At 40.6% G+C, this 24,247-nt stretch overlaps 1 long non-coding RNA gene and 1 pseudogene across 3 annotated transcripts in view; both read left to right on the forward strand.

The window, feature by feature from the left end:
- LOC306642600 (thiosulfate sulfurtransferase/rhodanese-like domain-containing protein 2) overlaps positions 1–24,247 on the forward strand; it is a 417,963-nt pseudogene that overhangs the window by 208,435 nt on the left and 185,281 nt on the right. The window lies entirely within an intron of this gene.
- LOC306642747 lies at positions 10,863–13,491 on the forward strand. 2 transcript variants are annotated; one of them, XR_013758662.1, is made up of 3 exons: positions 10,863–10,984; positions 11,188–11,431; positions 13,173–13,491. It is a non-coding gene; the product is annotated as an uncharacterized lncRNA (long non-coding RNA). The 2 variants fall into 2 exon arrangements; XR_013758663.1 differs by having other exon boundaries at positions 10,863–10,911; positions 13,173–13,490.

Here is a 24,247-nt window from a genome sequence, read left to right on the forward strand (position 1 = left end):
CAAGGATCCAAGTGCTGCAAAGATGGTGTATTGGTTCTTTGGACAGATAGGAGAGAAAGGAGTCACATACTTGGCCTCATCACTACACAGTTAAAAAATAAAGTTTACAAGGGACCCCTAGGTGCTAACAGGCTTTTCTGCTTGAAAGATTAAATTCCCCATACTGAAGGAAATGTTCTTATTTTGGACAGCAACCTCCCGTGGCCCTTGGCACCCTTTGGTGTCAGGTTCATGTTACATAAATCTTGGTGGGCTTTGGGTAAGGGAGACACAGGCTGTGTTGAGAATCTTGAGAATTGAGTTACGCATACCAGACAGGTACTAGCTCAATTCCAAGCAGGAGCTGGTAGCAGGGATGTGGAGTTGTATTCTGCAGTGGACTGTGCCAGTCCAAGGAGAGAGGTGCTACAAGGAAGAACCACAGTTCTGGGGAAACACTATATCAAGTAGTGCCTGAAGAGAATCAGATCTGAGGGACCCAAGCATGATCCCTAGGGGACTATTGTTCCAGGTCTCTCCTGTTCTTTCAAGGAACTACAAAGATCAGGGAACTGCCAGAAGCTGGTCAGGGATTTGATTCATATCAGGGGTGTTCCAAATTCAGGGATATTGATGCTGGGACCATGAGCCCTGGAAGAATCACCTGTTAGACAGACGCACAGGACAGGTCATGTGAAAGTAAAGTTTAATAGAGAGCATTGGGTTGCTTCCAATGAGGGCTGTTCTTTTTCTTCTTTTCACTTGTTAGAATTAGAATGGCAGGATTACTTAGAGCCATTGCTGATATAGATCAAACATGTGCTGAACCCCTCCATACACTCCCCACTGCCATCCTCTTCTGAAATATCAGGTTGAAGTAGTGACCAGTTTCATGACCTCTGATAGTTCCCACTCCAAAGAAGTGACCATTTCTAGGCAGGTGTGAGGCTACTGGCCTCTGCAGAGCCCACAAACAGAAGGAGAACTTGTGGTTGGACTGGTTACTCCTCCTCATACTTAACCTGAAACTCTAGGCACAGTTGGAATCAGGAACATTGAGGTTGGAGTTTCTGGTACAGTTGCAGAGAGATTGCCTAGACCTCTAGCTAGAGGGGGCTGCAATTTGGAGAGGTAGATGCATCAGAATCAACACACAGGTGACAGATCCTACAAAACCCTGCTGTTCAATACATAATCCTGCACCACTTGGGTCTGGGTCCTGAAACCTGACTCTCATTTCTGGGGTTTCATTGATGATCAAGACATTTGTGCGCTGCCATTCCTGGAAACTCTTTCAAAGGCCCTCCTCTGTGTGGTGTCTCTCAGTCATGTCCCACATGGATGAAAAAAGGGTTAACTGATGGAGGAGGACGTTGGCTGCATATCACTCAATTACCCCCAAACTATCTACTCAATAAACACACAAGTGCCAATACTCTTTTTAAATGAGAGGGGGCATGACAGGTCTGGCCATGCCAGCTCTGGCCTCTAACAACAGCAACAACTTGGAGTAGTTCAACTTATTTATCTATAGACACACAGGTAAAGGGGGAAAGACCAGGAGGAGATTCTTCTGTGATGGAGAGGATAGGGTACAGTTAGGGGAGCCATTTTATTAGGGAGGTATTCCACAACGAGACAGGGAACCACTCCCACACTGTTCCCCATGCTTCCTGGTAATATGAGACAGATTTCTGTGGCTGTTAGTTCCTGGAAGACAGACCTCTGTATCCCATGACTCAACTTAGTCTGATTCTGCTAATTAAGGATGGCTTCCCACACTCCTCCAGGGTATTTTGGACTCCAGTTGGGGCTGGCAACCAAAACTATGTACTGGAATGCATCAGAAGTAATCAGGGTCCAAAGGTCATCCTCTGTTCTCAACTTACCTGGACCAATATTCTCCTACTTTTGTTTGCATCTGCCCCATCATGTTCAAGTCAAAAGTATTAGCACTGGGGCCCTGGGACCATGTACTTTATACCAAATATTAACATTAAGGGCTGCATTGGACTGTATAATTTTACTTTAATTCCTCAATGGTGTGGGGTATTATGTGGTGAATATCTTTATCCTCCAAATTTCACATGTTGAAGATCTAACCCCCCAATGTAATGGTATTTGGAGATTGGTTTTAGTGTTTAGGAGTGTTAGATGAGATCCTGAGTGTGAGGCTTCATGAGGGCATTAGTGGTCTTGGTAGGAGAAGGAGGAGACACTGAAGGGATGCTGGTCATGTGAAACACAGGCCAGCCAGGCATATTATCAAGCAATTTGGAATTTTGGAGCAGTCATTCTTCTGGGACTCCTGACTCCAGAATGGTAAGAAATGAATGTCTGGGGTTTCAGACAGTGAGTCTATAGCATCTGATATGGAGCCCAAGTTAACTGAGATGGTACACACAATGGCCTTGGAGCATGATTACAGAGTGGAGCAAAGATGAACATACCTATCCAGAATGCAAAGACAGTGAACTTCCCCATGAGTGCCCCATAACCGCAGGGTCCTGATCAGGAGTTCAGGATAATGTGTGTGGGTGTCTATAGAGTTTTGTCTTGGGGCCAGCATTCCTAACCTTACTTCTGATTGTGATGTCTTCTGTGCCATGAACAATCAGGTTGATGCTGGAATCTGAAATGCCTGGAGGGAAGGACCATCATATGGAGTCAGACAGCCAACTCGAAATCCTGGCTTACATTATCCCAGTCACTTGCTCTGACCTTGAGTCTTCTGTGTGAGGGTGATGTCATTGGAAACAGATTGCCTATACTCATGGGGCTGTGATGGGCAACTGAGTTAAGGCACATTTCTTCTCCTGGGGTGAGATAAATATTCCTGGGAATCAGGTATCTGAACTTGTCCCCCAAACCTCAGGCCATTCCTTCCAGTTCCCCTACATCCCAGCCTCCTTTTACCATCCCACACTTTTCCTCATGTCAGAGCTCTAGGAGGAGTTCAGGAACCCTGGGGAAAGCACTCACATGAGGACGGAGGAGAGTGCTTTCTCTTCTGGAGTCTGAGGAAGGTGCCTGTGGACCAGGGTCTTCAAGCGCTGCCAGTAGCTGAAGTTTTCATTGATGCTCTAAGGTCCACCTGAGGCACCTGGTGGCACTGCAGTCTGGAAGGTGGGGTAGTGCACCCTCTCCAAATTGTCCACCTGGTCATTGGTGAACACCCATTGGGAGGATGGTGGGGTCCAGTTGAGCAAATGGTGGTGGTACTGAAGGGGAAAGGCCCTGGTGCCAATGGCCCCCATGTTTCCAGGTTGCCCCACTGACTGAGGCAGGCACAGGGGTCCTCAGGGCAGAAGCTACTGCGAGGAAGGGAGCATGATGCTCCATGACCCCAAAGAAGGCCCCTGGGGCCCTCCAGATGAGGGGTTCCTGAGTGTGGCAATTGTTCTGAATATGAGGAGGCCCTCCTGGCCTCAGTTCTGGCCCTCATGTTTCCAAGGTGAACAGATCAGCCACACTCAGTTTTCCAGGTTAAGCAGACAGCACCAGAGGCTTTATGCTGGTAGGTGGGTACAGTCACCCATGGTGGCAGGGGGCAAATCCCAGAACAGGTGGTGTGTGGCAGAGGGGCAAGCGGGAAAATAGGGCAGGCCTGTGAAAAGGGACAATGGGGCACCAGGATTGAATTTTATGCCTTGTTTTCTGATGCAGATGCTGTGGATGCAAAAGTAAACAGGAGCATGGAGGACGGGGAAATGTCAGCAGGATTGAGGCCACCCTGTTCCTTAGTCAGTGGGAATCTTAGGACAAATGGAAAAAGATCAGGGCTCTGTGTGCAAAGAGATCAGGTAGTTTGCAAAAAGTTCCTGAGTGAATTCCATGCTATGTTACATCAGTCATAGGAATACCAAGAGAAAATTTGTTTCCAGTACACTAGGATTCCCTGAACACTTTCTGTTGAATGTGACACCTCAACTTTCTCTGCCTCCTGAGACTCCCCTTGAAAAGCCTTTGCAGACAATCCAATCAACCTCCTACTTAACTCCCTAGAAATGGATCAATTTGACTGCTCAGTGGCACTGTGCCCTGCGGCATGCTCTCCAGGGTAGTTCCAGGCATTCCAAGGTCATTTTTGAAGATGACAATTTCCAAAGATTATTGGCCCATCACCTCCTCAGCCTTCCTTTTGCTGACATCTCCTTGTATACCCCTCCATTTCTTTCCTAGGCTCACACAAACAAACAAACAAAACACCTGTATAAACTCTCTCCCTGGCTAGGGACTAAGGAACCCTGAAGTTCATCCTTCCTAGCATGTGGGTGCTTCTCCCATCACTTACTGCAGCACTTCCTAATGGGAGGGTACAGAATCTGGCCAGCCCTGTCCCCAGTGTTCACTAGTTTCTACCATGACACAAGAAGCTTTGTTCCCAGGGAAAAGGTCTGTGTGATAGTCATTGAGTTCCCTGAGATCCTGCCATGATCTGCAAAGGCTGCTGAGGTTTATAAAAGGTAATGTGATGGTGAGTGATGAGGCTTTCAGAGGTTTTCACAGCCACTGGTCATATTATTGGGCCTGGGTATTGGAGCCATTCTGAGCTCCTTTTCCTTTGAGCTCCCAATAAAGGGAAGGAAAGTGTCACAGAGAACCAGGTATGAGCCAACTGACACTTGTGGTAAGGTTGTCTGGAGGCCATCCCTGTTCAGTAGGATGTCATACATAGTGTAGTCAAGGATTTCAAGGTCCACAACACTTTGACACTTGCACATATTAAACAGGATACCTGCCTAACTTCAAATCAGAATACAAGTAGGGGCCCTTCCTCTGTGCTATTCTCCCTTTTCTCTTGAAAAGAACACAGTTGTCTTCATATCTGATTCTGGAAACTGAAGGATACCCCACATGTGTTCACTTCTCATTGATTACCTATTAAGGAAGATGAGTAGAGTCTTCCTGTCAACATAAAATGAAGGACTGACGCTACACCACAGAGAGTGGCCAACACCAAGCAGCTCTGAGAATCCTCTTCTTTCCATGAAAGTGACAATAATCCAGAAGACTTCATGGAGGTCCAAATATAGGTTGGTTGAGGTTCCCTGGTTCCCTGCCCTTCAGGAATCAAGGACACCTGCTGTATGGACTGAAGGATTTTTCCAGGGCAGGGGTTTGGTGAGAGGCCCTGGGCTGTGGCACTTGGAGTGCCCTGCATCCTCTCCCAGAGTGTATCACACTGCAGATGTGGTCAGTAATAACCCTACTAGGCAGTTTACTAGCTGAAAACATTTCTCTTGACTACGCACTTATAATCTGAGACCCTAGCGTCAAACCCCTCAGAATGATATCACAGGCAGCTTCCAGTTTCTGAAGAATGGGCACAGGCTCATCCTCTATTTTCCTGGGAGCCCTCACTAACCACCAATCTGACACTGTATCTGACTCCCTAAAATACCTTGTAGCTACCTGTGTCCACTCTACAAGGAATTGATCCCTTGACCTCTCTCCTTCTGCTGACCCAGTGTACTTCCCTTGATTTGTCTGATCTGTGTCTTAGGAGCCCTCCTCCCCATGAGCACTATCAGTCTTCCCTGGGCTTCCACAGTCACATCAAGTGTGTAATCTAGTGGTCTTTCCTTCCTCTAGTTCTCCTCACTCAGAGGAAGTGCTCCTTTCAAATTCCCAAGGATTTACATGGTGAATGTCAGTCAGAGAACAAGTCCCTGACCCTCCAAGCTCCTCTTCTTCTAAAGGCCAGGACACTGGACACAGAGTCTCACAGTCTCCTACGTGGAAAATGTCAACAACAGGACCCAGAGTGTGACCTGACTGTAGCAGATTCTCAGGGCACTGGGCAACGTTTAAATGTAAACCCAGTGGAATTATGGCCAAAACATTCTTCATGGGGGGAAGGAAAAGGGATAGCAGGTCCCGCTGGGTCTGGGCAGACATTCCATGAAGAGTTTTGGCTGGTAGGGGGCAACCTCACGTTCCCCTTCAAATAATATAGTGGTGCCACAACATTTTTAAATAATTTCTGGAACATTTTTAAATAATTTCTCAGATTAACACAGGGTATGTGACAGATGCCACTCTATTCCAATACCTCATCATTTGTCTTTGATTGCTTCCCCTGTTGAGCACGAGCAGCTGTGGCTCTCACCAGCCACACAATCATGAATATAAACAATACTCCAAACTGTAGGATGTGGCTTGCACTTTATGGATATAGTGTTTTATCATCCATGTCTGAAAAACACACACTTGGGTGTCCATGATATATTTAACACCTTATTAAAAGCCTTTTTAAAGGAATGGGAACAAACAGGATACTCAGACACTGAAAATAGTCTTCTTTGTCTCTTTCACTTGTCAAATCAGCTTATTATTTCCTACGGTCTTCATTCATGTCATCAGTATTAGTCCTGGAGGGTTTCTTTCTTAATTTTTTCTTGACCTAGTGATATGAAATACAATGTGGTAAACTGTCTTCTCCTATTTCCACATTTAATTTTTTAAGTAGTGGTTTACTATAATGAATGGCAGAGACCAAACTTTCAAAGCAAATTTTATTTGCTAGACCAAGATTGAATTCAGGGTCCTTGCATACATAATCAAATTCACAGATGAATAACAGAAACATACATATTTACAAATGAGTTGGTAGTTGCAACCCTAATCCAACACCATCAATCATCTTTGTTTGCTTCCCTGCTGGGCAGAACATGTGAGCCATGGCTCTCGTCTACCATATTAATTATAAACAATAATGGGTATAAACAACCTCTATTCTAAAGTGTAGGGTGTGGCTTGCATTTTATGGATATAGTGGTTTTTTCACCTCATCACACCTGCAAAACTCACACTTGGGTGTTCATGAGTATTCAGCACCTTATTATAAAACTTTTTAAATGAATGGTCTGTCGAAATATGCTATCCAAGCACTAAAATGGGATTCTTTTTTCTTCTTCTTTCACTTTCCAAGAGAGCAGATTATTTCCCACAGATTTCATTCATGTAACTGGTATTAATTAGATTTGATAGTTTTATGTTTTTTAATAAGTGATATAAAATGTGCAGTGTGGAAAAACTGTCTTCTCTCTTAATTCCACAATTGTTTCTTTCTTCTTTTTCTTTAAATAATACTTTACTGTAATGAATAATGAAGACCAGATTTCCAAAGCAAAATTTATTTGGGAGATCAATATCCAATTCAGGCCTATTGCATACTCTCTGTAAGCACTTTACCACTGAGCTACACTCCTAATCCTATGCAATCAGTTTTGTACCGATTCACAATGTTAGACTGAAGATGCACACTCAATCTTACTAGCCCAAATTCAATTTTTATAGAATTGCCATGGAAAGGAGCAGTTAAATGACCTTTTGCCCTACCATCTGTCCATTGCTGTTCTAAGGTCCAGAGCTGACACTGTTCACAGATACATGTATGTATACGCACACACTCACACATTTCTGAACATCAGGGAGCTTTGGAGGAATGGCAAAGACCCTGTCTGCCTCCTGCATACAAGTTAGATCTGCACATAGGGGGCAATTAGTAGTGTCATATATGACATAGTATCTTCCACATTATTCTTTGGAAGGAAGTGATACTAATTACCCAAGTCCCAGAAAGAACATCCAGGGATTTTTTTCCCCATGTATTGCAAGGTTCAGTGAACCCATGGTACAATTTTAAAAGTTCCAACTAAAATCATGTCATGTAGTAGAAAAGGAAGAACATTAACTTGCTCTGTCTACTGAAATTGGTCTACATTGCAAAGTCCTCAAAAACGTATAAGGAAAGCTTTCAAAGAAAGCAGTTGAGCTTCTGTATTTATTGGGAGGGCTCTAAGTATCTAATAATAGCTGAGTACTGTAAATCCAGCAGGCAAATTCAAGGAATGCGGTATTTAGAGGGTTACCCAGACCTAATTCTTTGCCAGAATGGAGCCTATTGATGGAGTATGAGAAAGGCACACACTGATGTTTGGACCAGTGAACAAGAATCAAAGGGATGCGGTGCAAAGGGGGTCAAAACAATGGTCCTAAATAAGGAGCCTGAGCTTCAGCATAGAGAGCTTGCAATGCTGCAGCCAGGCGATATCCAATGCAGGCCTGGCAGGTTTGTAACAGTGAACATCACCGCGGTCGTTTCAGGTGCACTCGCTGGAAGAAGGGGCAGCCGGAGGCTCCCCCAGGAGCAGCCGCCTTGCAGATGACACCTCACAGACGCCAAAGCACTTCCATCCTGTCCTGCAGGAGCTCCGTGCTTCCCGCCAGCAGCCCTCGCGCATGCGCACTCCCTTGGCCAGAGTCCCTGTGGCGCTCCTGGGCTTCCCCAACTGTACAGCGTCCGTTGCTTTGGCTGCTGCGGGGATGACCCGAAGGCGCGAGCGCTGCAGGCGGTTTCCCAACCGCTGGCGCGGGTACCATGGCGGCGTCCAGAGTGGGTTCCCAGTCTAGAGGTAGTGGACCCGCGTGCCTCTCCCTTCCCGAGTCCATCGTGCGCTGCTCTTCAGTCCCGGCGGCGGGCCTCCCAGTCGTGAGTCCGCGCGGACAACGCTGCACCGCAAACCATTCTCACCTGGACGCGGGTGGAGCCCAGACCAGACACTGCTTGGTCCCGGAGTCTCCTGTCCTGGAAGTGATCATATTTGGGAGTGTGTGAGCTTGTATTAGATTTTTTGAATAGTGGGGGATATTTGCCTGTTCTTATGTAGTGGGTAACTGTAGAGATGACACGCCTATGAAGAGTTACTGGTATATTGTTTGTGTTGGCTGCCACACCGCAGGGGTGTATGCGTGTGTGTGTGTGTGTGTGTTTGCACACGTGCGCGTGTTTGTATTTGTGTTGCATGTGCTAGTGATAGTTGTGAGAAGGCAGAATACTTAGATGTCAATTAGTATGTGTATTTAAGGGACAATGAAGTTGATATCTGTATTAAGTAGAAAGTTATTTGTTATGTGAAAAGGAGGATGTATATTTGGGATGGAAAGTGACATTGTGGTTTTAAACAGGGGCTGTGGAAATTGTTTGTTTTAGAGATAAATGATACAATTTTTGTTAGTATTTGTAAGAAATAAAGTTTGTTCTAGTAGGGTGTGATAATTTGGAATTTGTAAGTAAGCTTATATGTAGCTGGAGATAGTTTTGTGTCTTGAGCATGCAAATTGGTTTCTAGATTCTAACATGGGTACGTGAATTCTGTAAGTTTCTTCATTGGTAATAAAGTTGAGAGGAGTATTGAAAATCTATTTCTTCAGAGAATGTGTGACATTTCTAGGTCCATATGGAAATGTTTGGCTGCAGAGCTTGGCAGTTTGCTTTCTGGAGATGTGGAATGCTGCAGTTTTAGGGAATCTCTGTATTCATGTTTGAAAATTTTTGTGTGTCTGTCCATTTCTATGTGGAAAGTATATATATATGGATCCATATTTAGAGATTAATGGGTGCATGGTTTTTCATGTGTGCTGCTTTAAAACTCTCTGTCTCATGCATGCAAGATTAGCAATTTTGTGTTTTCTGTGTAGGCACACAAGTGATTAGGTGTATGTTCATGGATTTGAGAATGCGGTATTTAGAATCTGTGTGTATACAAATGCTCAGGAATTGTATTTGTGTTTATTGTGGCACATAATTCATGAAGATATTGGTGATGTTAGTAAAATGTGTGGTCCTGGTGTTTAATTACGGTTCGTCTCATGCATTTGAGAAGTCTAGGTTGTAGGCAGCTGAGTGTGTCTTGAATTCATGGGGCTCTTGGCCTGTGTATTCTGGCAGATGTGAGAGGTTCATTGTATGCTTGGGAGTAGATTGTGTCTTTGGGTATTGTGGAATGAATATATTTTAAGAACTGTGGGCTTTCGCTGATAATTCTGAGGAAAGGCTTGTGGCCAGGAAGGGTATGTCATAGTTGGAGTCCAGGTCTTTAGCTCCAGAAAGAGTGTTTTGTCATACTCTGAGGGTGGAGCCAGTGTTATAGTGGAGACCTAAGTTAGTAATGCCAGGCTAATGAAATGACTGCTGAGGGATTTCACAATCAGTGAGCACACCCAGCTCCAGGGAGTGGCCCCGCAAGAGACAAGGCTGGAGGGTCAAACTTGTCCAAGCTTTGGGGATTCATATCACACCATCACATGCCCTAGTTCCCCACTTGGAGCACTAGACTGAATGTTTGCCCTGCTTGCTATTTTTTCCTTGTTAGTTTCCTGTTCTTCCCTTTTGGGCTAATTGTGTTTCCCCTTGTGCCTTTGTATCTTAGAAATATGTTTATTTTCTTTTTGATTATTAGAGAGGATTATAGCTAACATAATCACAAAAGATTTGATTGTGGTGCTTTGCTTTCACCTGAGTCAGCCAGTACCTGAAGAGGCAGAAAGGTGGGAGAAGAAAAGAGTTCATTTCGCAGTAATTCAACATGAATGAGTAGCTGCTGGTTTCATCATGCTTAGTGTTGCTGAGTGAAAGTGTATATACTGTGATATGAGGGATTGTTCTCTCAGTGTTGGGCTGGTGGGCACAAGGAGTGGTTCACTATTCTTGACAGATGTGCTTTTTCAGGAGCGGGGGTTGTGTGGGTCTTATCTGGATCCAGTGGACACTGAGCCATGCCAGACGTTTGAATCTAAGATTACATGATCGTGTAGACTCTTGATAGATTCTGAAGGTGTGTGCATCTGGTTTCCATCCTAGTCTGTCTCTTCTCTACACTTCTGCCAATGCCTTTGAATTTGGACATTTCCTGTGACCTAGAAAGGGGGAGTGCCCAGTCCAAGGGATAGCATTTTAACTAACTTTGTGGTTAGTAATTAAGAGAGGATGAGTGTGTAGGGAAGAAAGAAAGTTATGCCGATGAATCCAAAAGAAGAAAGAGTGGAGGAAAAAAAACCTTTTAATTCAGGGTTCAGCATAACTGTGTTACCTTGAGTCTCAGAGGAGACTTTGGAGGACGATTGAGAAATGCAGGCACTATTGAGGTTTGTGGACTCTTGGAGATGGACTGAATGGATTTATTGTTCCTGAGACGGACATGAGCTTTTGGGGACAGGGGTAGATATTCTGGTATTGACCTTTAATGTCCCCAAAGGCTTACCTGTTAAACCTCTGGTTCCCAGCTGATGGCACTATTGGGAGGTTGTGGAACATTTTAGAAAGTGGGGCCCAGTTGATGAAATTAGTTCATTTGGGATCTGCCCTTGAATGGTTCCTGGGACCCTTCTACAATTCTGGCTCTGTTTCTCTTTGCTTTCCAGGTGCCATGAGGTGAGCAGTTTCCTCTGCCACACAGTCTCTGCCAGATGTTTTGCCTTGCCACAGGTTCAGATGCAGGAGTGGAAAAACGACCATAGATCTGAAATGATGAGCCAAAATAGATCTCTGCTCCATTGAAGGGGATGATCTCAGGTACTTGTCACAGGGTTGGAAAGTGATCAGAACAGCTCCTGTCCAAAATACAAGAGGCCCCCCGCCCCTTCCTCTAACAAAGTCACCTCCTCTGTAAGTAGCAGGGTACAGCTGATATTTCACTCACTCATCTTTTGAGCCACACACGTCAGTAATGTCCCCACATTAGAATTGGGGCATGTAAGGATGCTGAAGGCCTCTTGTGTGAGAGCACTTCAGACCCCATTCAGGAATTGCGGCCAATGTGGCTGAAGGGAGCCCAGGTGGGAACAGACACATCACAACATTGTGGCTTGGCAGTTAGGTGTCTTCTATGTGTGCTGACAGTGAATACTCAAAAGGGTATATTTTGGCTGATCCTCTCCTTTGAGTTCCCCTTCAATGTCCCAGAGTAACTACATTCCAGAAGAGTTATCTGAGAGGGCTTTATTTCTATGTGAAGTGTTTTCTCTGTGTTGAGTACTTATTGAGTGACTGGAGTGCACCTTTAAGTGCTTTGCACTTTTATATTCCATTCCATTTTCAACACCAAGGTTTGTGCCTGAAATCTTCATTTTCACCCCTCCACTTCTCACTGCCATAGTAGGCAGAAAACCTTCTTTTTTTGGGGGGGGGAAGGTGGAACAGTCCTGGAGAGTGAACCCATGGATGCTTTATCACTGAACCAATCCCCAGTCCTTTTGATTTTTTATTTTATTTTAATTTTTATTTTATTAGGGTATCCTGAAGTTGATTGCAGTCTGTAAGTTGCTGAGGCTGGCCTCCAACTTGTGATCCTCCAGTCTCAGCTTCCTGACTAGTTAGAATTATGGGTAAGTGCCACAATGCCCAGCTCATCTAACTAATTTGACATTGTGAAATTGTGAAGTCTGTGTTGAAATCAAACAGATCCATTTTGACGATTGTAGAGCATAGTGTCACTGTCTATGTTCATGGTTTTGGTCACTCTCTGAAGATTTAAAAATGTAAACAAAATTGGGCTAATTGTTAAACTAAAATAAGTTTGTCTTAAACCGGTCTCTGTATTTGGGTGATAATGTTTGTCCCTATGTGGCCATGGTATATGGTTAACTATAACGCAGCTTAATACATAGATATGCTGTAACCTATCTTAACTGTAGGAATGCGCTTGTAACCATGCAAGTATGTCTCAGTCAATCATAGCAGTGCAGCTTTAGGCAATCACATGCTCTTACCTGACCTAATGACTGGCTTTTTGGTCACATTGCAGCTAATCAGATTCTTTCCAGATGGCCCTTCATATTCTCTGACTGTGAGTGGAATGTGCAGAGGTGATGCAGTTAAATGATTTTTGGTCCCAAGTGCAAACTGGTGCTAGAACCTTTTTTTTTTTTTTCTTTTTTTTTTTTAACACAAGCTTTTCTAAATCAAGTTCTCACTTTTTCTACAAACAATTCCAATCTAGGAACCACTGTGAGAATCTAACTCTTTATTCATTGCGGCATATGGGGGGATTCAGAGACTTTTTTTCTGACCATTTTTGAGCCATCTAGGAGTAGAGTGAGCTGAAATCCCCAGAAGAGGCTGATTTGGGAATAACTGATTTTCCACCATGGGGTCAAAAGTTAGACCACAGCTTGAGAGCCCTGTGGTTGGGAGAGAGATTGTGACAGCAAGAGTAGTACCCAGTGAGGGGGTCGAGGAGAAAACTGTGAGGACCAGCCAGGAGTCCTACAGGAGTGAGGCCCTGGAAAATGCAGGGATGCCCATGAAATGTCCCCTCTGAATGCATGTCCGGTCCAGACAGAATCCTTGTGGGCTTAGGGAAGAGCAGCACCCATCAAGTAATATTTTCTTGCTTTATCACTCCCAGGGTAGCTGCTGGACTTGAAGTGGTCAGAAGACATGACCACTAGAACTGTGTGGCAGAAGAGGTAGATGTACCAAATGCCAATGGAGAAGTCTACATGCTGCTTGCTGGCCCGACTCTGCAGGATTTCAGTAAGCCTGGCTGTTCCTGAGAGCAAATACGTAGTTTCAATGCAGTGTTCTCTATTGACTATTAACCTGGGACTGCCAGTGTAATTACTGTAACCAGACTTCATTTTGTCTCTGAAGAGAACCATGGACTTTTCCTTATTTGAACATAAGCAGGTAAGCCATGGGGACCCTTGATTTCACTCAAGTAGTGGAAACACCAGCACCAAAGGGCTGGTATGCATATTTAGTGTGGAGAGAACAAAGTCAGTTGGAAGAACTCCATGAGTGCAGATTGTCCACAGTCAAAGCAGCAGTAAGTGAGATTAGAGAAAACAGTCCTTTAACACGAAAGTAAATTAGTAGAAACCCACTAAATATCATGTTCAAGAAAGTGAATTGAAAAATTACTTGAAAGAATATTCATTTGCTTCTCAGAACTGTAAGTCTCTGGTATGTATTAAGCATTAGCTTTTTTTCCTAGAAAATTAATAGGTTAATTCTGGAAACCCTATATCACAATTGTTTGTTCTTTTATTTAGCAAGTAAAAATTAAGTTGACAATCATGCAGTAAAAATAAAAACAATGATAATATCAAAATCATCCTCTTAACTCATAATAATAATGAAATAAAAATAAAAACAATGATATCAAAATCATCCAAAAGGAATTATGCAGTGTTCAAATACTGTAACTTATTTCCTCTTCGCTACAACATTATTAACATTCATTCTCATTTTAGGAAGTGATGTTTGGAGATAGAGTGGCTTGCCCAAGTCATATACTTGGAATATGGAAAGTTTCTCTCACTCCAGCGACCACAGTGTACGAAAGAAATTCATACACCTCTTGAAGTTTTTCTTGATGTTGGACATAGGTATGTAAAGTGTTCCTAGCAACAGAACATGGCAGGAATATGAAAGGGTGGTGGGATGGTCTTGCTTGCAATGTCTCACGAGGATTCCTGAGCTGATAGATATCTGTCTGGTCAAGTGGTTGTTGGCAAGAAATGGTAGAGTTTGTGAGAACATCAGGGAGCAGATGGCAGCAATTTCAAGTACTGGCCAAAACTGGGAAGGAAGAGATGCACACATAATGAGAGTGAATGAGGGTGAGAAAAACTAATGCACAAAAATATTCAGGACTGCAGGGCTGTGCCAGCCATGTTTCCTAAAGAAAGGCTTAGCATTTTCTAATCCCCATTCACTGTGGCTGGCACAGCAGCATCATTTGAGACCTTTCTGGATGTTAATTTCACCTGTGTGGCTTGTATAACTGTGTTACCATGGGTGTGAGAAGCATGGACCACATGTTTATGGGGAGATGGGTTGTTCTGGATATGACAACTTAGTCCAGGGAGGAGCACCCTAGCAAATTTGAGTAATCAGAGAGACCTCCACCTCTTTGGAAAATGCAGCAATACACATTGGCCCCAGAAAGAATTATGGCAATTGATCGTGTTACAAGAATGATTATGAATGTGACCAACCTTAGGGAACACAGGGGAAGCCTTTGGGACTATCTGGAGCAGAATGTGTCATACTGTTAAGGTGGTGAGAATGACAAAAAGTGTAACTGTGTCTGGTGAAGCATGGAGGAATTTCTTCCTGGGGGAGTTCTTCAGAAGTTCAAGTGCTTGAGATTGTCAACAGCATTGTAGTCTGTGAAGGGGAATTGTTCTTCGAGATAACATTGTAGAAGGCCTCCCTGTTTTTATTCTTTTTTGGTTTTGATTATTTGCAAAAGAACTTTTTCCCATGGAGTATGAAGATGGTATCACATATTTTACTACTCCACAATGTATTCTGGTGTGTCTGATTTCAGTAAAGTGAGTTTTAAACCTGTGTTAAATGAAAGTTTGTTTCAAAACCAGATTTGCAATAGATTCTCAAGTCACTTGGAGAGTCTTTCATCTGTGGATTTAAAGAGTCACTTCAAGCAATGCAGGGTAATACAAACATTTAATCCCAGCTACTTAGGAGTCTGAGGGAGGGTGATTGCAAGTTGGAAGCCAGCCTCAGCAATTTAGCAGTCTTGTTGCAAAATGAAATAAAGAAGGGGCTTTTGGTGTGGCTCAGTGGTAGAACACTTGATTGTACTAGGCCCTGGATTCAATTTCTAGTACTGTGAAACAAAACAGAACAAATTACTTCATTTGCAACAAAATGCTTTGATGTGAAGAATTTTAAATCAAAGGAGATGTATTTTTGGTTTTTCTTTATTGTCTTACTTTGTGGTTATCTATTTCGTGATAGGTATAAAAATGCTGAAATATTTATAAGATTTACAGTAGGGAAATATTATTAGTACCACAGTCACATCAATGTTTATAGCAGCTCAGTTCACAATATGTAGATTGTGGAACCAACCTAGATGCCCTTCAAAAGATGAATGGATAAAGAAACTCTGGTATATATACACCGTGTAATACTATTGAGCCATAAAGAGGAAGAATATTATGGTATTTGCAAATAAATGGATGGAATTTGAGAATATCATGCTAAATGAAATAAGCCAAGCCCAAAATACCAAAGGCCGAATATTTTTCCTGATAAGTGGAGAATGAAAGAATGATGGGGAAACTTTAGAATATGTAGACAGAAATGAGAGGGAGGGGTTATGAAAAGTGGTGGAATTAGACATCATTACCCTATGTACATGTATGATTACACGAATGGTATGAATCTACATGGTGTACAACCATAGAAATGAAATGATGTACCCCATTTGTGTACAATGAATCAAAATGCTGTCTGTAAAAAATTAAAAGCTAAATAAAAAAAAAAAAACAGGTGGCCATAATATCTATAATGTAAACATTTTTGTAATGGATTGAACCTCCTTGATTACTTCTTCTGGATAAAGTTCTGGGTTTCTGCCATGAAAACTGGACACACAAATCATTGAGGTGGCATGTGACAGGTGCATGTGCAGTGACTGATGGGAATGTTGCTTAAATGCAAACTATTCATTGCTTTTTGCACAGCTTATTGAACTATGAATTGCTACTAGGGACAAAGTGTTCAGCATGTCATAGTAATGAACTGTTTGTTTATGAACATTTCTCTGATTTTAGACTTTACATCTACCTCTAATGTTTGAGGAGTAATTAATTTATCATTTTAAAAATGAACTTGAAAAGGATACACAATTCTTAGTAAAGCATTTTCTGTATAGGAGCTTTCTTAATTTGTTTCCTGTTGCATTGATGACCTGAACTTACACTGTGTAAGTTCCACTGTAAACAGCCATATAGTTCAATGGAGAGTATTAGAGGACATCCATGATCATATTGCTTCATTTTTTGATTTGATAAAATTATAAGGGCTTAGAGTAGAAAAAATAATAGATATAAATTTGTAACTATGTTGAAGGTGACTTCTTTTTTGGTCAAAGATTACATGCATTTTTTTATGATTTGTTTGTTCTGTTTAGTTACACATGACAGCACAATGCATTTTGATTCACTGTACATGAATGGAGTAAAACTTTTCATTTCTCTGGTAAATGATGTAGAGTCACACCATGGTGTAATCACACATGTACATAGGTTAATGATGTTTGTCTCATTCCACCATGTTTCCTTTCCCCTGCCCCCTCACTTCCCCTCATTTCCCTTTACACATCCAAATTCCTTCTTTTTTCCCTTACCTCCCTGTCCCCCCCCCCCCATTATATATTGCCATCCACTTACCAGAGAAAACATTTGATCTTTAGTTTTTTGGGCTGGCTTATCTCACTTACATGATATTCTCCAAGTCCATCCATTTACCTGCAAATGCCATAATTTTATTCTTTATGAATGAGTAATATTCCATTGTGTCTATATACCACAGTTTCTTTATCCATTCATCTATTGAAGGGCGTCTAGGTTGGTTCCACAATCTAGCTATTGTGAATTGAGCTGCTATAAACATTGATGTGGCTGCATGGTTGTAGTGTGTAGTATATTTTAAGCCATTTGGGTATAGGTTTAGGAGTGGGATAACTCGGTCAAATGACGGTTTCATTCCATGTTTTCTAGGAAAACTCCATAATGCTTTCCAGAATGGCTGCACCAATTTGCAATCCCACTTCCAATGCATGAATATATTTTTCTCCCCATATCCTTGCTAATACATATTGTTGCTTTTATTCTTGATGATAGCCATTGTAATTGGAGTGAGATGAAATCTTACAGTAACTTAATTTGCATTTTCTAATTACTAGAGATGTTGAACATTTTTTCATATATTTGTTGATCAATTGTGTATCTTCTTCTGTGAAATGTCTGCTCAGTTCCTTAGTTCATTTATTAATTGGGTTATTTGTATTTTTGCGGTTAAGTTTTTTGAGTTTTTATAATTTTGGAGCTTAGTGCTCTAACTGAAGTGCATTGGTAAAGATTTTCTCTCTGTAGGGTCTCTTTCACATTTTTGGTGGTCTCCTTTGCTGAGAAAAAGCTTTTTAGCTTTAAACTATCCCATGTATTGATTCCTGCTTTCATTTCTTGTGCTTTGGGAGACTTGTTAAGAAGTCTGGACCTAAGCAGACATGATGAAGATTTGGGCCTACTTTTTCTTGTATTAGGTGCAAGGTCACTGGCTAATTCCAAGGACTTTGATCACTTTTGAGTTTTGTGCAGGGTGAGAGATAGGGGTTTAATTTCATTTTATTGCATAAAATTTTACAGTTTTCTGAGCACCATTTGTTGAAGAGGCTATTTTTTTCTCCATTGTATGTTTTTGGCACCTTTGTCTAGTATGAGGTAACTTTATTTATGTTTGTCTCTTCTGTACCATTGGTCTACCTGCCTATTTTCTGTTCTGTACCATTGGTCTACCTGCCTATTTTGGTGCCAATACCATGCTGTTTTTATTACTATTGCTCTGTAGTATAGTTTAATCTGGTATTGTGATACCTCCTGTTTCACTCTTCTTGCTAAGGATTTCTTTGGCTATTCTGGGTCTCTTATTATTCCAAATGAATTCATAATTTCTTTCTCTATATCTGTGAGGAACATCATTGGAATTTTAATTGGAATTGAATTGAATCTGTACAGTGCCTTTGATAGTACGACTGTTTTAACAGTATTAATTCTGCCTATCCAAGAACATGGGAGATCTTTCCCTCTTGTAAGGTTTTATTTAATTTTTTTTTTTTTTTTTTTTTTTTTTTTTTTTTAGTGTTCTGTAGTTCTCATGTAGAGATCTTTCATCTCTTTTATTAGATCAATTCTCAAGTATTTTTATTTTGAGGCTATTATGAATGGAGTAGTTTTCCTAATTTCTCTTTCAGGGGACTCATCACTTATGAATAGAAATCCATTCAATTTATGAATGTTGATTTTATATCCTGCTACTCTGCTGAATTCATTTTTTAGTTCCAAAAGCTTTCTGGTGGAATTTTTTTGATCCCCTATGATAGAATCCTGTCATAGGCAAATACTGATAGTTTGAGTTCTTCTTTTGCTATTTATAACCCTTTGATTTCTTTGGTGTGTCTAATTGCTCTGGCTAGTTTTTCCAGTATGATCTTTAATAGAAGTGGTAAAAGAGGGCATCCCTGGCTTGTTCCAGTTTTTAGAGGGAATGCTTTCAGATTTTCTCCATTTATAATGATGTTGGCCAGGGGCTTAACATAGATAGCCCTTACAATGTTGAGGTATATACCTACTATACCTATTTTTTTCCAGTGTTTTGAGCATGAAGGGGTGCTGTATTTTATCAAATGCTTTTTCTGCATCTGCTGAAATAATCATGTTTCTTTAGTCTATTATTGTGGTGAATTACATTTATTGATTTCTGGATATTGAACCCACATTGCATCCCTGGAATGAAACCCACGTGATCGTGGTGCACTACCTTTCTAATGTGTTTTTCTATGTGAAATCCTGCTTGTTCATTCTCGTTCTGATTTCCTGAGCTGTTGGAGTACTAACTTGGAAATCATTGCTTTTGCCATGATCTTGAAGTGTTTCCCTGTGTTCTCTCCAGTAGTTCTAAAGGATGATGTCTTAAACTAAGGTCTCTTTAATCTCGAGTTGATTTTTGTAAATGAGAGATAGGGATCTCCTTTCAGTGTTCTCCATGGGAATATTCAGTTTTCCTAGCACCGTTTATTGAAGACGGTCGTACTTTTTCCAATACTTTGGCACCTTTGTTGATAGTTGCTGTGTGTATTTATTTTGGGTTCTCCGTTCTGTTCTATTAGTCTACCAGCCTCTCTTTATGACAATATTATACTGCTTTTATAACTCTGGCTCTCAGGTATAATTTGAAATCAGGTATTGTGGTGCTCCTAGCATTGTTCTTTTTTTGTGAAAATTGCTTTAGCTCCTCTGGGTCTTTTTTCTTATTCACTTTCTCTTGCCTAATTACTCTTGCTAAAATTTCTGGTACTATGTTGATAAGCATGGTGACAGTGGGGATGTTTGTCTTGTTCCTGATGTTATAGGAATTGCTTTCAGCTTTTCTCAGTTCAGTATGATTTATAGCCTTAACTATGTTGAGACATGGTTCTATTATATGTAATTTATTAAGGCTTTTCATCATAAAGAGATGCTGATTTTTATGGTGGGGTGGGAGGATACTGGGGATTGAACTCAGGGCCACTCGACCACTGACCCACATCACCAGGCCTAGTTTGTATTTTATTTGAGACACAGCTTCACTGAGTTGCTTAGTGCCTTACTTTTGCTGAAGCTGGTTTGAACTCTCCACCACCCTCCTGCCTCAGCCTCTGAAGATGCAGGGATCAGTTGTGCACCACCATGCCTGGCCGAGATGGTGATTTTTTTTTTTTTTTATTGTGAACATATGGAATACATGTTATTTCTCTGTTTGTACATGGAGTAAAGGCATACAATTTGTGTAACCATAAACTTACATAGGGTAATGTTGTTTGACTCATTGTTAATTTTTCCCTTCCACCACCCCTCCCACCCCTCTTTTCCCTCTATACAGTCCTTCCTTTCTCCATTCTTGCCCCCCTCCCTAACCCTAACCCTAACCCTAACACTAACCCCTCCCACCCCCCATTATGTGTCATCATCTGCTTATCAGCAAGATCATTCGTCCTTTGGTTTTTTGAGATTGGCTTATCTCACTTAGCATGATATTCTCCAATTTCATCCATTTGCCTGCAAATGCCATAATTTTATCATTCTTTATGGCTAAGTAATATTCATATATATATGTATGTATGTATATATATATATATATATATATATATATATCAGTTTCTTTATCCTTTCATCAATTGAAGGACATCTAGGTTGGTTCCACAATCTGGCTATTGTGAATTGAGCAGTGATGAACATTGATGTGGCTGTATCTCTGTAGTATGCTGATTTTAAGTCCTTTGGGTATAGGCCAAGGAGTGGGATAGCTGGGTCAAATGGTGAGTCCATTCCAAGATTTCTGAGGAATCTCCGTTCCGCTTTCCAGAGTGGCTGCACTAATTTGCAACCCCACCAGCAATGTATGAGTGTACCTTTTCCCCACATCCTGGCCAACACCTATTGTTGCTTGTGTTCTTGATAATTGCCATTCTAATTGGGGTGAGATGGAATCTTAGGGTAGTTTTGATTTGCATTTCTCTTATTACTAGAGATGTTGAACATTTTTTCATATATCTGTTGATTGCTTGTACATCTTCTTTTGTGAAGTGTCTGTTCATTTCCTTAGCCCATTTGTTGATTGGATTATTTGTATTCTTGGTGTAGAGTTTTTTGACTTCTTTATATATCCTGGAAATTAGTGCTCTATCTGAAGTATGAGTGGCAAAGATATTCTCCCACTCTGTAGGCTTCGAGATACTGATTTTTATAAAAGGATTTTTTGCATCTGTTGCGATAATCATGTGCTTTTATGTTTCATTTTATTTATATGCTTATTACAATCATTCATTTGTATTTGTGGAACCATTCTTGCATCCTTGGAGTGCAACAGACTTGATCATGACATTTTATCTTTTGTGTTTGTTACATTTATTGATTTGTCTTTTTTGAACCATTCTTACATCCTTGGAAGGCAACATACTTGGTCATTGCATATCATCCCTTTAATGTGCTACTAAATTAAATTTGAAAGTATTTTATTGAAGATTTTTATGCATATGTTTATCAGAGACATTGATCTGTGACTATATTTCTGTTGTGCCCTTTTGTTAGCAGGGTATTACTATTTTCACAGAATGAGTTTGAAAGCTTGTTTTCCTTTTTTTATGAATTAGTTTGAGCAGCATTGGTGTTAGTCCTTTAAAGTTTTTGGTAAAATTCAGCAATGTGGTCCGAGGATCTTGCTGCTTCTTCTTTTTTTAATCAGAGGACATTTTATTACTGCTTCAATATCAATACTTGTCTTGATCTACTAAGGTATTTTGTATCATCTTGGTTCAATTTTGGTAAATCATATGTAATCAGAAACTTTTCCATTTCTTCTAGATTTTCTAATTTATTTGGTAGAGAATGTTTCAAAATTTACCCTAATGATCCTTTGAATTTCACAGTTTCTGGCTTAAGACTTCTTTTTTAAGTCTAATTTTGATTATTTGGGCCTTCTTTCTTTTCCTTTTTGTCAGTTTAGCTAAGGATTTGTCAATATTATTATTTGAAAAACCCAACTCTTTGTTTTATGGATGCATGTATTATTATTTCTTTTCTTTTCTTTTTTGGGATTTTTTTATTTTTTATTTTGATTCATTGTATATAAATGGAGCAGAACTGTTGTTTCTCTGAATGCACATGAAATAGAGTAGCATCATTTGTGTAATCATACATGTACATAGGGTAATGATGTTTTCTCTTTCTGTTATTTTTCCTTCCTCCATCCCCTCCCACCCTCTTTTTTCTCTGTACAATCCATTCTTCCTCCATTCTTGCCTTCCTCCCACTCCTCCATTATGTATCATCATCTAGCTATCAGAAGTATCATTTGGACTTTCATTTTTTGGGATTGGCTTATCTCACTTAGCATGATATTCTCCAACTCCATCCATTGACCGGCAGATGCCATAATTTTATTCTTCTTTATGATTGAGTAGTATTGCATTGTGTATATATACCACATTGTCTATATCCATTCATCAACTGAAGGTGATCTGCTTTGGTTCCACAATCTAGCTATTTTGAATTCTGCAGCTATGAATATTGATGTGGCTGCATCACTGTAATATGCTGATTTTAAGTCCTTTGGGTATAGACCAAGGAGTGGGATAGCTGGGTCAAATGGTGGTTCCATTCTAAGTTTTCTAAGGAATCTCCACACTGCTTTCCAGAGTGGCTGCACTAATTTGCAAACCCACCAGCAATGTATGAGTGTACCTTTTCCCCCACATCCTTGCCAACACCTATTGTTGCTTGTGTTCTTGATAATCGCCATTCTAATTGGGGTGAAATGGAATCTTAGTATACTTTTGATGTGCATTACTCTTATTACTAGAGATGTTGAACATTTTTGCATATATCTGTTGATTGCTTATAGATCTTCTGTGAAGTGTCTGCTCATTTCCTTGACCCATTTATTGATTGGATTATTTGTATTCTTCTGTAGTTTTTGTGTTCTTACAGAATTTGGGGATTAGTGGTCTTTCTGAAGTATGTGTGGCAAAAATTTTCTTCCACTCTGTAGGCTTTCTCCTCACTTTGTTGATTGTTTCCTTTGCTAAGAAAAATCTTTTTCGTTTGAATCTACCCAATTATTGTTTTTCGCTTTTATTTCTTGTGGTTTGGGAGTCATGTTAAGGAAGTCTCGTCCTAAGCCAACATGATGTGGATTTGGACCTACTTTTTCTTCTATAAGGTGTAGGGTCTCTAGTCTGACTCCGAGGTCCTTGATTCCCTTTGAGTTGAGTTTTGTGCAGGGTGAAAGATAGGAGTTAATTTCATTGTGCCACTAATGAATTTTCAGTTTTCCAAGTACCGTTTGTTGAAGAGACTATCATTTTTCCATTGTGTGTTTTTGGCATCTTTGTGTAGTTTCAGAAAACTGTATTTCTGTGGGTTTGTTTCTGTGTCCTCTGTTCTGTACCACTGATCTACCTGTCTATTTGGGTGCCAATACCATGCTGTTTTATTACTATTGCTCTGTAGTATCATTGAAGGTCTGCTATTGTGATAGCCCCTGCTTCACTCTTCTTGCTAAGGATTTCTTTAGTATTCTGGGTCTCTTATTATTCCAAATTAATTTCATAATTGCTTTCTCTATTTCTGTGAAGTACATCATTGGGATTTTAATTGGATTGGCATTGAATTTGTATAGCACTTTTGGTAGTATGGCCATTTTTGCAATATTAATTCTGCCTATCCAAGAACATGGGAGATCTTTCCATCTTCTAAGGTTCTCTTTAATTTCTTTCTTTAGTGTTCTGTAGTTCTCATTGTAGAGGTCTTTCACCTCTTTTGTTTGATTGATTCCCAAGTACTAAATTTTTTTGGAGGCTAATATGAGTGGGGTAGTTTTCCTAATTTCTCTTCCTGAGGATTCATGACTTATGAATAAAAATGCTTTAGATTTATGAGAATTGATTTTATATTCTGCTACTTTATTGAATTCATTTATTAGTTCTAGAAGTTTTCTGGTGGAATTTTTCAGCTCCTCTAAATATAGAATGATGTCATCAGCAAATAGGTATAGTTTGATTTCTTCTTTTCCTCTTTGTATCCCTTTAAATTCTTTGATCTGTCTAATTTTTCTGGCTAGAGTTTCAACAACAGTGTTGAATAGAAGTGGTGAAACAGAGCATCCTTGCCTTGTTCCAGTTTTTAGGGGTAATATTTTCAGTTTTTCTCCGCTTAGAATAATGATGGCCATGGGCTTAGCATAGATAGCCATTACAATGTTGAGGAATGTTCCTCCTCTTCGTATTTTTTCTAGTGTTTTGAGCATGAAGGGGTGCTGTATTTTATCAAGTACTTTTTCTGCATCTGTTGAAATAATTATGTGATTCTTAACTTTAAGTCTGTTGATGTAGTGAATTACATTGATTGA

The sequence above is a fragment of the Sciurus vulgaris genome, assembly GCF_902686455.1.
Source record: "Sciurus vulgaris genome assembly, chromosome: 13".
In the NCBI taxonomy this organism is placed as follows: Eukaryota; Metazoa; Chordata; class Mammalia; order Rodentia; family Sciuridae; genus Sciurus; species Sciurus vulgaris.